Source organism: Argiope bruennichi, chromosome 3 (genome assembly GCF_947563725.1).
Source record: "Argiope bruennichi chromosome 3, qqArgBrue1.1, whole genome shotgun sequence".
Classification (NCBI taxonomy): Eukaryota; Metazoa; Arthropoda; class Arachnida; order Araneae; family Araneidae; genus Argiope; species Argiope bruennichi.
In genome coordinates, this window is record NC_079153.1 from 30,481,242 (window position 1) to 30,492,977 (window position 11,736).

At 26.4% G+C, this 11,736-nt stretch overlaps 1 protein-coding gene across 1 annotated transcript in view; it reads right to left on the reverse strand.

Annotated features, from left to right (window-relative positions):
- The window catches only part of LOC129963322 (carbonic anhydrase 1-like), a 56,763-nt gene extending 45,272 nt beyond the window's left edge, over positions 1 to 11,491 (reverse strand). The window contains exon 1 of the mRNA XM_056077624.1: positions 11,179 to 11,491. The gene's annotated coding sequence lies outside the window, so the exon portion shown is untranslated. The remainder of the gene's footprint in view (positions 1 to 11,178) is intronic.
- Positions 11,492 to 11,736: the final 245 nt, after the last annotated feature.

Here is an 11,736-nt window from a genome sequence, read left to right on the forward strand (position 1 = left end):
TCTTGCTGAAAACTTTATAAATAAAAATGTAATACATATTTTTTGTTCAAATTTAATATGATAATTTCAGAAAACTTTATGCGATTTTTCTAAATTAAAATCTAACGCATATTTTTTGTTCAAATTTGATTGATAATTTCACAAAATTTTCTGTTGTTTTTCTAAATTAAAATCTAATGCAATTTCTTTAATTTGGTACGATAATTTCACAAATTTTTCAGCAATTTCTGGAGTACAGAATTAGCAATATGCTCATTTAAATATTTTTTAAATGATAAATTTTGATGCTTCAAGAAACAAAGGTTTTTTTTTTTTTTTATTTCATGTAAGCTATCATGTCGAACCTCAGGACTTCTAGATCAGCCAGAAACGTAACTTATTTCTTAGGTCAACAACTTGGTAATGTACTTTTGTTATCTATAAAATTATTAAAAAAATTAATAAACATCTCAACAAAGAAATTTTTATTTCGTACCCCTTTTGAAACCCCCTCCCTCTAAAAAAAATATTTTTACCAACTTTCAGAACGCATTTAATTTTTAATTAGTATATTTTTCATATGCATTTATGCATTATATTATTTAATATAAATTTTATTCCTATATGTACATATGTTTCTAATCTATTTAATACAAAAATATTACATTAAGACATTTTTTTAAAAAATTCCTGTCGTAATCACAATTTTAAGCTTTTGTTTCTTTCATGACTGCGACCTTTTGATGAATACAGCAACTAATATATTTAAAAAATGATGAATTTGTGATTTTAAGAAATATTAAATGAACCAAAATCTAATATATCTAAGAGTATTTAGTTTTTTTTATATGCAATAAAAAAAAACTACGGTCGCTTATATTTTTAAAAAAAGATCCATGAATCATTTTATATTCCAACAAATAAATTTTGATACACATAAAAGATTGAAAAAAAGTGACAAAAAATGATAAACAATGGAAAGCATGTGATACAAACAGAAAAGCAGCAAATAAACTATTTTGCATCAAAGGAAGTAAAATGGTTACAGTTTAATTATGGAACAGACTAAACAATAACTTCAAAATTATAAACCAAAATATTTAAATAAACTACGACCTTCAGGATTTTAAATAATTATTCAGATGATAATCATTCCCACAGAAATTTCAAAAAATATTTAATAATTACAATATTTTAAAAGTAGATCCAAACTTCTATTTCCCTTTTTTTTTAAAAACAGTTTCGGAAATAAAGAAACTATAAAAATATAAACTAATAAATAAGCCTATAAATAATCATTCGTGTATATTTTTAAATCTCAAAACTGAGCAATTTTTAAAATTTTCATAATAGAAACTTTCCATTCATCATATATATTAAAATTTGGCTGCGGGCTTTTAGCCATAATAAACTAACAGAGTAGCGAAACCTGGGTGCACGGCAGGATTTTTTTACAACCAAAAATAATAAAATTATCGATCAAATATGAGAAAAGGTATAATTAATATTTTAAATCTCTTATCTATAACTTTCAGTGCAATTATCAGAAATTATCCCTTCATCATACATACTGAAATTTGGTTGTAGTGCATTTAAACCATGATAAACATCAGAATATGAAACTTGGGTTCAAGGTTAGTTTTACAATCACGAATATAAAATATGAAATCAAATATGGAAAAGAGTATAAAGTTATTTTTAATATGAAAAATATTATGAATTTACTGATAATCTACATTAATGTCCCAATGAAGCACAATTCGAGGATAGAAAACTTGATTACATCCAAGATCTGTGGTATGAATGGACGTAACATATTCAAGTATCATATGTCCTCCAGCTAATATGACGTGAAAGTTCGAAAGTAAGAGTTGTGTGTCGTTTTCATTATCTCACCATGTTCCAAATTATACGATCTATCTTCTTCCAAATTATACGATCTTCATGCTATTGTTGAAAAACAAGTCATTCATTTAACAAAATTAAAATATGGAATTACCCTATTGTGTTGCCAATTTTTAATTACATATCTTTTTATCATTTTATTTTAAAAATTAAATATTAGAAGCAAAGAATTCAAAAATAAACTCAGACTTCGTAACATCCATTTTTCATTGTTTCTAATTGAGATTTGCCAGTAATCTCTAGGCACTTTCGGTAATTTAAAATAACTTGGTATATACTTCTAAAATATTTTTTAGGAATTATTTAATGTCATGATATTTGTCACGCTTGTTAGAACAAATGTCGCAACGATTTGCAAGTTTCCCTAATGTTAATCTCAACACATTTTTTTATGCTTTTTCAAATAAATAAAATGCAGGATATTAAATCAAAATAGATAGGTTAAGACGTAATCAATTTTACATTAGAATATATAAGTTATACATGAAGCTATGTTTCAAACATCCGTGTCATCCGTTCAAGAAAGACGAAAACGAACGTCCGTTACAAAAGAACATCATTCTAAAACAGTTAACAGGGAATAATTTGTCCCATTTTTTTATCGTTTGCGACAAAATTTGACTGCGAACTGTGAATTCGTGCTATTATTCTTTCAATTGGAAAATTGACGCTGAAATGACATCTTACGAAACGAATGAAGGAAGCTCATGATTTGACCATGATCTTCCCAGAATGAAGTTAGAATTTCGTAACATTTCTAAGAAGATAATTTGTGAAGTAATAACTGTTACTTAGAGAAAGAAGTAACACGTGTGTCGCATATCAGACTCGAAATTTTTCCTTTTTCTTCCCATTGAGATCTGTTTCCGTATAGAAATCACTGTGGATATAATGCTTCTAAAAACACGTAGTGGCTTCTGTAATGGTAGAAAATAATTGCTAAATTATTAAGATGTCATCAAAGAATGGCATTGCAAAAAAAAAACAACTGGATTATGAATAATGTAACAGTTTTGCCGCAGTCATTAGTTTAGTCTTCAATAAGCGAAAATAATAACTTATGAAGAACTCATTTTATTATTATTATTATTATTATTATGTAAACATAATAAAGAAAAGTATGCAGTAATCGAAAAATGTCACCTTGGGATTTTAAAGTATTTTTACATTCTAGAGTTCTTTAAATCCCAAAAAGCAGTTTTTTGGAATTATATTTGTCTGTTCGTGAATAGGATAATGAAATGAACTGCTTGAATGAAATTTGGCTAGTAATCTTCAGATTAAAATTTTATATTCTCTTTAAATTTTGGAAGAATTCTATCTAATTATAAGAATTATTAGAAATAAATATTAAATTTACAGCCAAAAAATCAAAAAGAAAGATAAAATGAATCCGGCCTGAGACTTTCTCAAGGGTCACGAGGGGTCAGTTTATTGGACGAAAGTCAGACCCCTCACAGAAAAAATGCCTGGTTTGAATCGTTGCCTGAGGGTGACCTTTGAGAAAGTCTTCAGGCCGGATTCATTTTATCTTTCTTTTTGATTTTTTGGCTGTAAACTTAATATTTATTTCTAATAATTCTTCGAATTTGTTTAAGTTCATTTGTGTTTTAGTTGTAGCATCATTAGCGCTCTCTAAATACAATGTATATTTTATTATATAGATTCAGGAAATTTTATATAGGTGAATTTTCATATTGATAATTTTTGAATTGATAGTTTCCTATCTAATTATATAAGTTTTCAAATTGGTAATTCAAAAATAAAAATTGCTTGGTGTGTTTCAAAACGAGCAAGTGTCTTTCTTTCCGTATGTTTATACCATTTTTGAAATACCTGACAAAAATTACAATATAGGTCATTAAAATTGAGAATAGAACGCATATTGTAAATTAAATAAACTAATAAAGTAATAAATAATTAATTTCAACTATTGATGGAAAAAATATTAATTTATCTTATTTGTTTTAGAAACAATATTTGTCTCTAATACAAAAAATAAGCAAAAAGCAGTAATATAGTTTTAAACGAAGCTAACTTTAGATTAATTGCTTTTATACGCAGCGAAATTGACTGTTATCTTGAAATAAAGCTAAAATTTAAAAGTTTAATACATATTTTTGCTTGTTGCGCCTGATTTACGCCTTTTCCATTTTAAGCAATCGGCTTTCTCTTTGTATATATTTTGATGAAAGATAAACCAAGTGTCCTTGTATTAAACAAGTCATGTCAATAACAAAATATCACTTTTACAGACTGCTTACTTCAATTTTACAACGATAAAAAAAAATCATTTTTAGGCCAAAACGATATTAAAAAATGAAATTTTGCTGTTAGAGGAATTGACAAGATAAGTCTTTGAAAGATTGTGACTCGCATTGCTTTTTTTAGGTCATTCATTGTTTACTTGACAGAATTGAGTTTTAAAGCGCAGCTGCCAATTTCAAGTTATGACGAAAAATTTTCCTAAAAAAACATCGAATCATTTTTTTTTTTTTTTTTCTTTTGAGAAAACAAGATTTTGAAAAATTTAAGTTCGTTTTACAGAAAATCAAATTTTGAATAAATTCCTTTGACAGAAAAGATGATCGTTTTTTTATAGATTTCTTTTACTTTCTAGGTACAAAGACAATAATGTAGCTTAAATGCATATATGCACCCTTTTGCTATAATTTAAAAAATATTTTACATAATGCTGAAAAATAAAAAATAAATTATAAATTTGTTTTTCTATCTACTGCTATTTGCATTGACTTTGTTCGAAATAATTGTACAATTTAGTTATTTAAAAATGGAAATTACACTCTGAATTTCGAAACTGATATGAGTTGTATTTACCAAACAAATCTTTGGAATAAGCAACTATTCAAAACACCAAAAGGTGGCGTCCTTTTTCAAAGTTTGACAAAAATAAAACATTAAGAAGAATTACAATATAAACAATTATTGAACATTATTTGCTATTGTACTATTCTATTGCTAAAACACAAAAATATTGTGACAATAAACAAACCCCATTTCAAATATGCAATAAGATTTTCAATTTAATTGAAAATAGTTTTAAAACAGGCATGCTAAACAATGTAAGCTGTGATAATCTAGATATATTATAAGCACATGAAAGACTTCCATTTTATGTCACTTTTTTCTGATAATTATTGTCGAGGAAATTGAAACAATATTTATGTTTAGATTCCAGTTTCATCATCAATGGAATAAATATTTATATGGAATGAATTTAAAAAAAATAATGGACATGCATAAAATCAGTTCACAAAAATTACTTACTTAAACCATTAAAAATATACTCCAAGAACGTTAAAAACATATTTATTTGTTTAAAAACAATTTTTTATTAATAAAAAAGTACTTTTTAAAATAATATATTATTTTTCAGTCGTCAAACGAATGCATTTTCATATTTTATTTTCAAACACGATATAATAAAAAAAGAGACAAAAAGAAAACCTGAAAGTTTACATGATTAATTTTTTTATGCATGATTACATGATTTCTATGGCACGAAATTGGTTTTAAATTAGACGGAAAACGCCTTTTTTTTTATGTTTAAAACAAAAGTAATTGTTTCCTCTTCTTTTTCTAAATTACAAGTAACTCGCAGACTAATTTAAAAGCTTTCAAGAACTGTACGATCAAGAATTCATCTGTAAATGCATCTATCTTAGACTGGAACATTATTTTAACTTCTAGCCAAATTAATAAAATCAGAATATTATTAAAAATTCCACGCTTCTTGAAATTAGCTCTTTGAAGAAAGTTAAATTTCCATGAACTGTTAAATATTGTATACTAGCCGCCTTTGGCGACTAGCCGGTTCTCCAATCTTAACCCTGGTTAAAATTTTAATAATGAAATATTTTATGTAATTCTTCTTTAATAGCTTCTTCATCAAAATATTTTAGAACTTCAAACTTTGATAGTCATATAATTCAGTCATAATATTATAAAGGCCTTCGGTCATAACGTAATATGTATATCTCTAATTTTCTGTTAGCTCCGGTAGAATTTATGCTTTAAATTAAAGTGGAAACGATTAATCTGCAATTAATATAATAATATTTTTTATTGAAACAAAGCATTTTTTTTATAATATGATTACTGAAAACAGAGTCACTGTGCACTTAAACCTTATTGGTACTAAAGAATTCTTAATTTATGTAATATCGCAAGAATTTGTCAACAAAATTTTTTCAGATGCATCATGAGCAGATCGATTAATTAACAATGTTTAATTTTAAATGCATCAAACACTAAGAAAATAAACAGAATCGTTTAAAATAATCGGTCGAAAACAGGTTAAAAAATTACTTAAAAAACGATGTACTTAAACTAACATAAATACAATTTAATTACAAAAGCATACAACTAACCTAAAAATAATTTAAATCAACCTTTGAAAATAGTTGTCAACAATCAGAACACAATGCGCATGCGTGAATTTTCAATGCCAGTTATGGTAACGCAAATGCCTGAATTTTTCTACGTCAGTTGGGATAATGCTATGCAGATTAGAAATTTTTAATTTCCTTTATTCTGTTTTATTTTAATTCAAAAGTACTTCAGAATGAATCTGAAAGATCGATTAATTAACAATGTTTAATTTTAAATGCATCAAACATTAAACAGAATCGTTTGAAATAATCAGTCAAAAAATGTTAAGCCTAACCTTATTAGTGTGGGGAAAAAATAATGAAGCCTTACTCATTTGGCGGTGGGGAAATGAAGATTTTTTTGGTGGGAAAGTTAGTTTTTAATTAATAATTAAAATTCTAATTAAAATTTCAAAAAAAGGGACTCTAGGAGCACATCCCCAACCTGCAAGGTATACATGTACCAAATTTGGTAGCTGTAGGTCAAACGGTCTGGTCTGTAGAGCGCCAACACACACACACATTGAGCTTTATATAAGTAGAGATATGCATCGTACATTGAATTATTACTTTAATTAATAATAATTAAAAATTCCAACCGACAATAAAGTCTTTCGCTGCTATGAAAAATTATGAACAATGTTTAAAATTTCCCTTAATATATTCTGCTAAAATACCAGTTCTATACCTAAAACTTCCATTCATAATGTTTCATAAAATATTTTCCACAATAATTTCTTACTGCTTAACTCATTCATTGTGCTTATTCCTCCCCTTTTTTTTTATGTACTCTGCGTTTATTTGTATAGTTATGTCTTCACTCTCAATTATAAAGCGAAAATTAATAAAACAGAAATAAATATGCAAATAAATTTTAAATCATAATTATAACAACTCAACACATATTCTTAGTTCGCTAATTTGTTCTTGCTAATTTGTTTCCGAATTCATCTTGATTTGTTAAATTGTATTCGACTTAATTAAATTTAAATAATCATTGGAAAAGAAACATTCTTCAGCTATACTGTATTTCTTTAAAAGAGAAAGAATAAAATATTTAAAATTTATTTTAATAAAAAATTTAAAGAAAAACCAGCTAAATTCACGACAAAATATTAACTTTTGTCGTGAATTTAGATTTTTACTGAATCTATTGTGTCATTCTTGGTCAGTTTTTTTTTTTTTTTTTTTTTTTTTTTTTTTTTGCGATTACTTCTTAGTATTCGGTTAATAGTAACCGAAAATCGAATTTATGTTTCAGTTCAAACTATTATTGAAACAAAAATTTTACACAGAACTACACTTGTAGCCATAAAATCGCATATCAAAATTTATATATTTAAGTCAATGCGTTTTTTAGTTATATTTCTGAAATCACAGATGGACGGACAGTCAACCCCTTGTTGGATTAGGTTCAAAATTTGACAAGTGTCTACAATGAAGCTGGTAAATCGATGTACCGAATTTTACGTGTCTTTTTTTTTTTTCTTTTGTAGTTATAATATTACATACATTCGGACAGTTGTACTGTCAGACTGCCATTGAACAGATTTTACTCAAAACTTGATAGAAACCTATACATTTTGTGTAAAGGTCGTATACCGAATTTCATCCGTATAGCTCAAAGCGTTGTTGAATTATGGTGGTGACAGATGGACAGGCATTTTCCAAATATATCTTTTCCGTACTCAGGAAACTTTGAGATTCGTCAAAATTCCGAATTCGAATTTTTTGACAATTATAATACTTTCCATCTACTCTTTCTTTATATTTCTTATATCAGAAAGTAAAAATTGCTAGAAATCTTCTTTTTTCTTTTCTACAATGTTCATGTCTTAACATACCTATTAAAGTAACTAACTAGAATTAAAAAGCCTTATATAGAATTTTAGATTCGTTTTATTTTTTTATTTTCAATTTGTTTGTTTCGTATTTTTTCCCTAAGAATATTAGACACACTGCAAATAATGAATGAGCTATCTTTTTTTATTATAAATATCAGATAAATTCATTACAGTAAAGTAAATAATATCAACTTTAATTTTTAAAAAATTACAGATATTGTCTATTTTTAAATATTGATTTATGTTTATATAATTAATGAGCATTAGAAACTACTTAATATCTCAATAAAAATCGCCATATAAGAAACAAAATGATGGATATAAAGTAAGAAAATAAATTCAAAAAGTATATTCTTCAAAAAGACCTTGCGATCTTTATCTTACATGGCAATGGATTTATTAATATTTTGTTTATGTAAATTCTTTTAAGTGTTTGATGAATATTCTTTTAAATTATAGTTTTCCTTGTTTGAAGGAAAAGATTTTAGCTAAAGGAAATGAATAATTAAAGCTACTTTTTTACAAAATATATTGTTTGAAAAGTATTATAGTTTATTTTTGATTTCTTATCATTAATAATAAAATATTTTAATTTAAAGTATTTCATTAAAATCATGTATTATTTCACGAATATCTTCCACTGACACACTGATAAAGTACTAGTTATCTTCATAAATTATTTTGTCTAATGATTGTAAAAACGATAAGTATTCTATTCTGAAAAATATGGAAAAAGAATGACAATTTTTTTCTTATGATCCTTTGGCATCGCTTATTATTTTAACAATTTTCTTTCTTTAAACAGAATGTGAAAAGTAACGGCAAACATATCACATTTACACATTTGTACGAAAAGTTTCGTTGATTGGTTACCTGTAAATGCTTTACTTTTTTTGTTCAGTACATTAGAGAACTTACCAAAAATGCATTTTACACATGGTGCCGTAAGAATTAAGGTTTATATGGCTATGAATATTCATTAGTGTCAGTTTTTAAATTCCAGTAGTTTTCTTTTTTTTTTCTTTTAAAGAAGTATAACGCTTTATTATTGGTATTATTTTAACATTTACATCTTTTACTAAGAAAATTTAATTTTAACTCGTGTTTAGAGGAAAGATAAAAAGAACAACTTCAATGCGATAATTGCTATGCACTTTTTTATATATTTAGTCGTTTCCAGTACTGAATAATTTTGTATTAAAAAAATGCTTTCCTCTATTATATAGAAACTGCAAGATGTAATTATATTGGATTAATATGCTTATCGAATGCTTATAGGCAAAATAAATAAAATAATTCTATCAATAACCCAAAATTAAAATCTATGCTATAATATTAATTTATGAATTTGTCATTGTAACTTAATTATAGATTTTAATGCTACCAAAGTATCTGATCAAAATTCTGAACCTATAAAAACGATTTAGACGTTGAAAATTATTCAAGGGCTCAATATTTAATCATAAAGTTTGATGTCCATACTTATATTTTCCTCAGTAATTTTTTTTTATAAATCTATTTCTATACCTCCAGTTTATCTCGCAACTTTTCCCTTTTCTTAAAAATTGTAAAAGTACTCGTATTAATTTTTACATAAATTTGTAAATATTTTCTAATGTTTTAATTATGCATAGTAACTTTCTTAAACAAAAATATTAAAGGCATTTCCAGACAAATAATTTCGTTTTAGAAATTTAATTAGAATTTTTTATTGTATCTCGCTGAATTAGAATATTTATAAACTCTATATTAAAAAGTAATTTATGGTTTATCGTTTCCAAAACACTTTATATTCAGTTTGGTATGATAATACAAATTACAAAAATCAAATTAAAATACATTATTCTTGGCACATTTTAAAATAACTGTGGTTCTTTTTTTTTTTTTTTTTTGTAATTCGCTTTTTTAAAATTTTAATCCAAAATAAAGATATCAAAAAGAATATCAAAAACTAAAAAAAAGTACAATAAAGATATTTTTATCATGTTTAATTTGTACTTAATATAACATGATTTTATTAGAAATCGTATTATTATAATAAAAGACCAAAATAAATGAGTTTGCACATCTCTTTATAAGATATATTTTTATCCAAAAATTCAAAATGGAATCAATATATCTATGCAATAAATAATTATATAATCTATGAAAAAGCAAGCGATTTTCAAAAATTTATATATAAATATGAATTTTTTAAAATTTGATGTTTAAGGCAAACGTTCTTGTAATTTGATTCTCGAATTTACTTCATACAAAACTATCCCTTACTATCACGTTTTCCCATAAAGACATACTAAACACTTATTTGATAAACAAAACAAGAGGTGTTTACAAACAACTATTACTGATAAAAATGAGTTCGAAAGTTGTTGGTTCATTTATTCGTGTTTTTCTGTTTGCATCCTAAATTTTCCCTCTAGGAAATCACGAGATTAGGGCACTTTACATATTTAGCAGATTAAGATTACTAATATATTGATTCAATAATTTACTAAGGGAAATTAAATATTTATTAAAGGAAATAAATAAAAAAAATTATGTGATCTTTTGAAGATTGATTTTCTTTCTTTATACGCCTATCTTTGAAATAAAAACTATGAAGTTTTCTCTTTAGATTTATTTAAATTAAAAACGATTACTTTATTTTGTGTAAGTAAAACTGGAACGCAGAGATGTGAAATTTTTAAAACTGAGTAGCATTTAGAATTAATAATAATTTTTCAAAAAGGGGGCAGTTCATAAATTTTAAATTTGTAGGATAGTTAAAGCCGGAGAGAATAATCTTATCAAAAAAAGGGGGGGGGGATTTCCTTTTCCTCAAAGGAAAGGAAAAAGGGAGGGGAAAAACGAAAACAAGTACTTTAGATTAAAATGAAATTAAGAGACTAAGCATATAGCATACACATGAAGCTTTCAATTTTAGAAAATACTGAAAAATTAAAAAAACACAATATAATATATGAAAATTTAGAAAATGCACGTATCATAAATATGCACAAAATATTTTTCTTTCTCAAATAATTTATTAATTTCTTCTTTTTTTTTCTTGTTACACTTACCATTGTGGAAGTCGTATCCCCAGGACAAGTCCGCAGAGGGGGACACCGAATGAGTGCGGGATAAATAACTCACGCAAGTACCCAGCTCGAAAATTTAAGTGGGAACTCCGAAACACACAAAAACAATGGAATTCTCCCAAATGTCAGAAACTCGAGGCCCGCCTGGGTTGTTTGTTTTTTTATTCTCTCACCGACAGCTGCTGCTTCTCGCGTCCCTCATGGCAGTGACAAAAACGCGGTTCTGTTGATACCGAGAGGTTTATACGCGATCTGCGAGCGCGAAAAAACAAAACGATCTGTTTGGTACATTCCTCGCGGTGCGCCGACGAAAATGAAACCTGTTACGCCAGCTGTGTTGGACAGCACGGAGCATGCGTGCAGGGGTGACAGACTTCGTTGGGTCAAATTATCATGTTCTCTTTTTACTTTTTAATAGGTTTCATAACCGCATATAAATCTGACTTTGTCGCTGATCGCTTATCTGGCACGCGGATAATCGTTTAGAAGGAAATGTTATCCAGTCTTGGGAAAGTATTTTATCTTTAAAAAACACCGAGG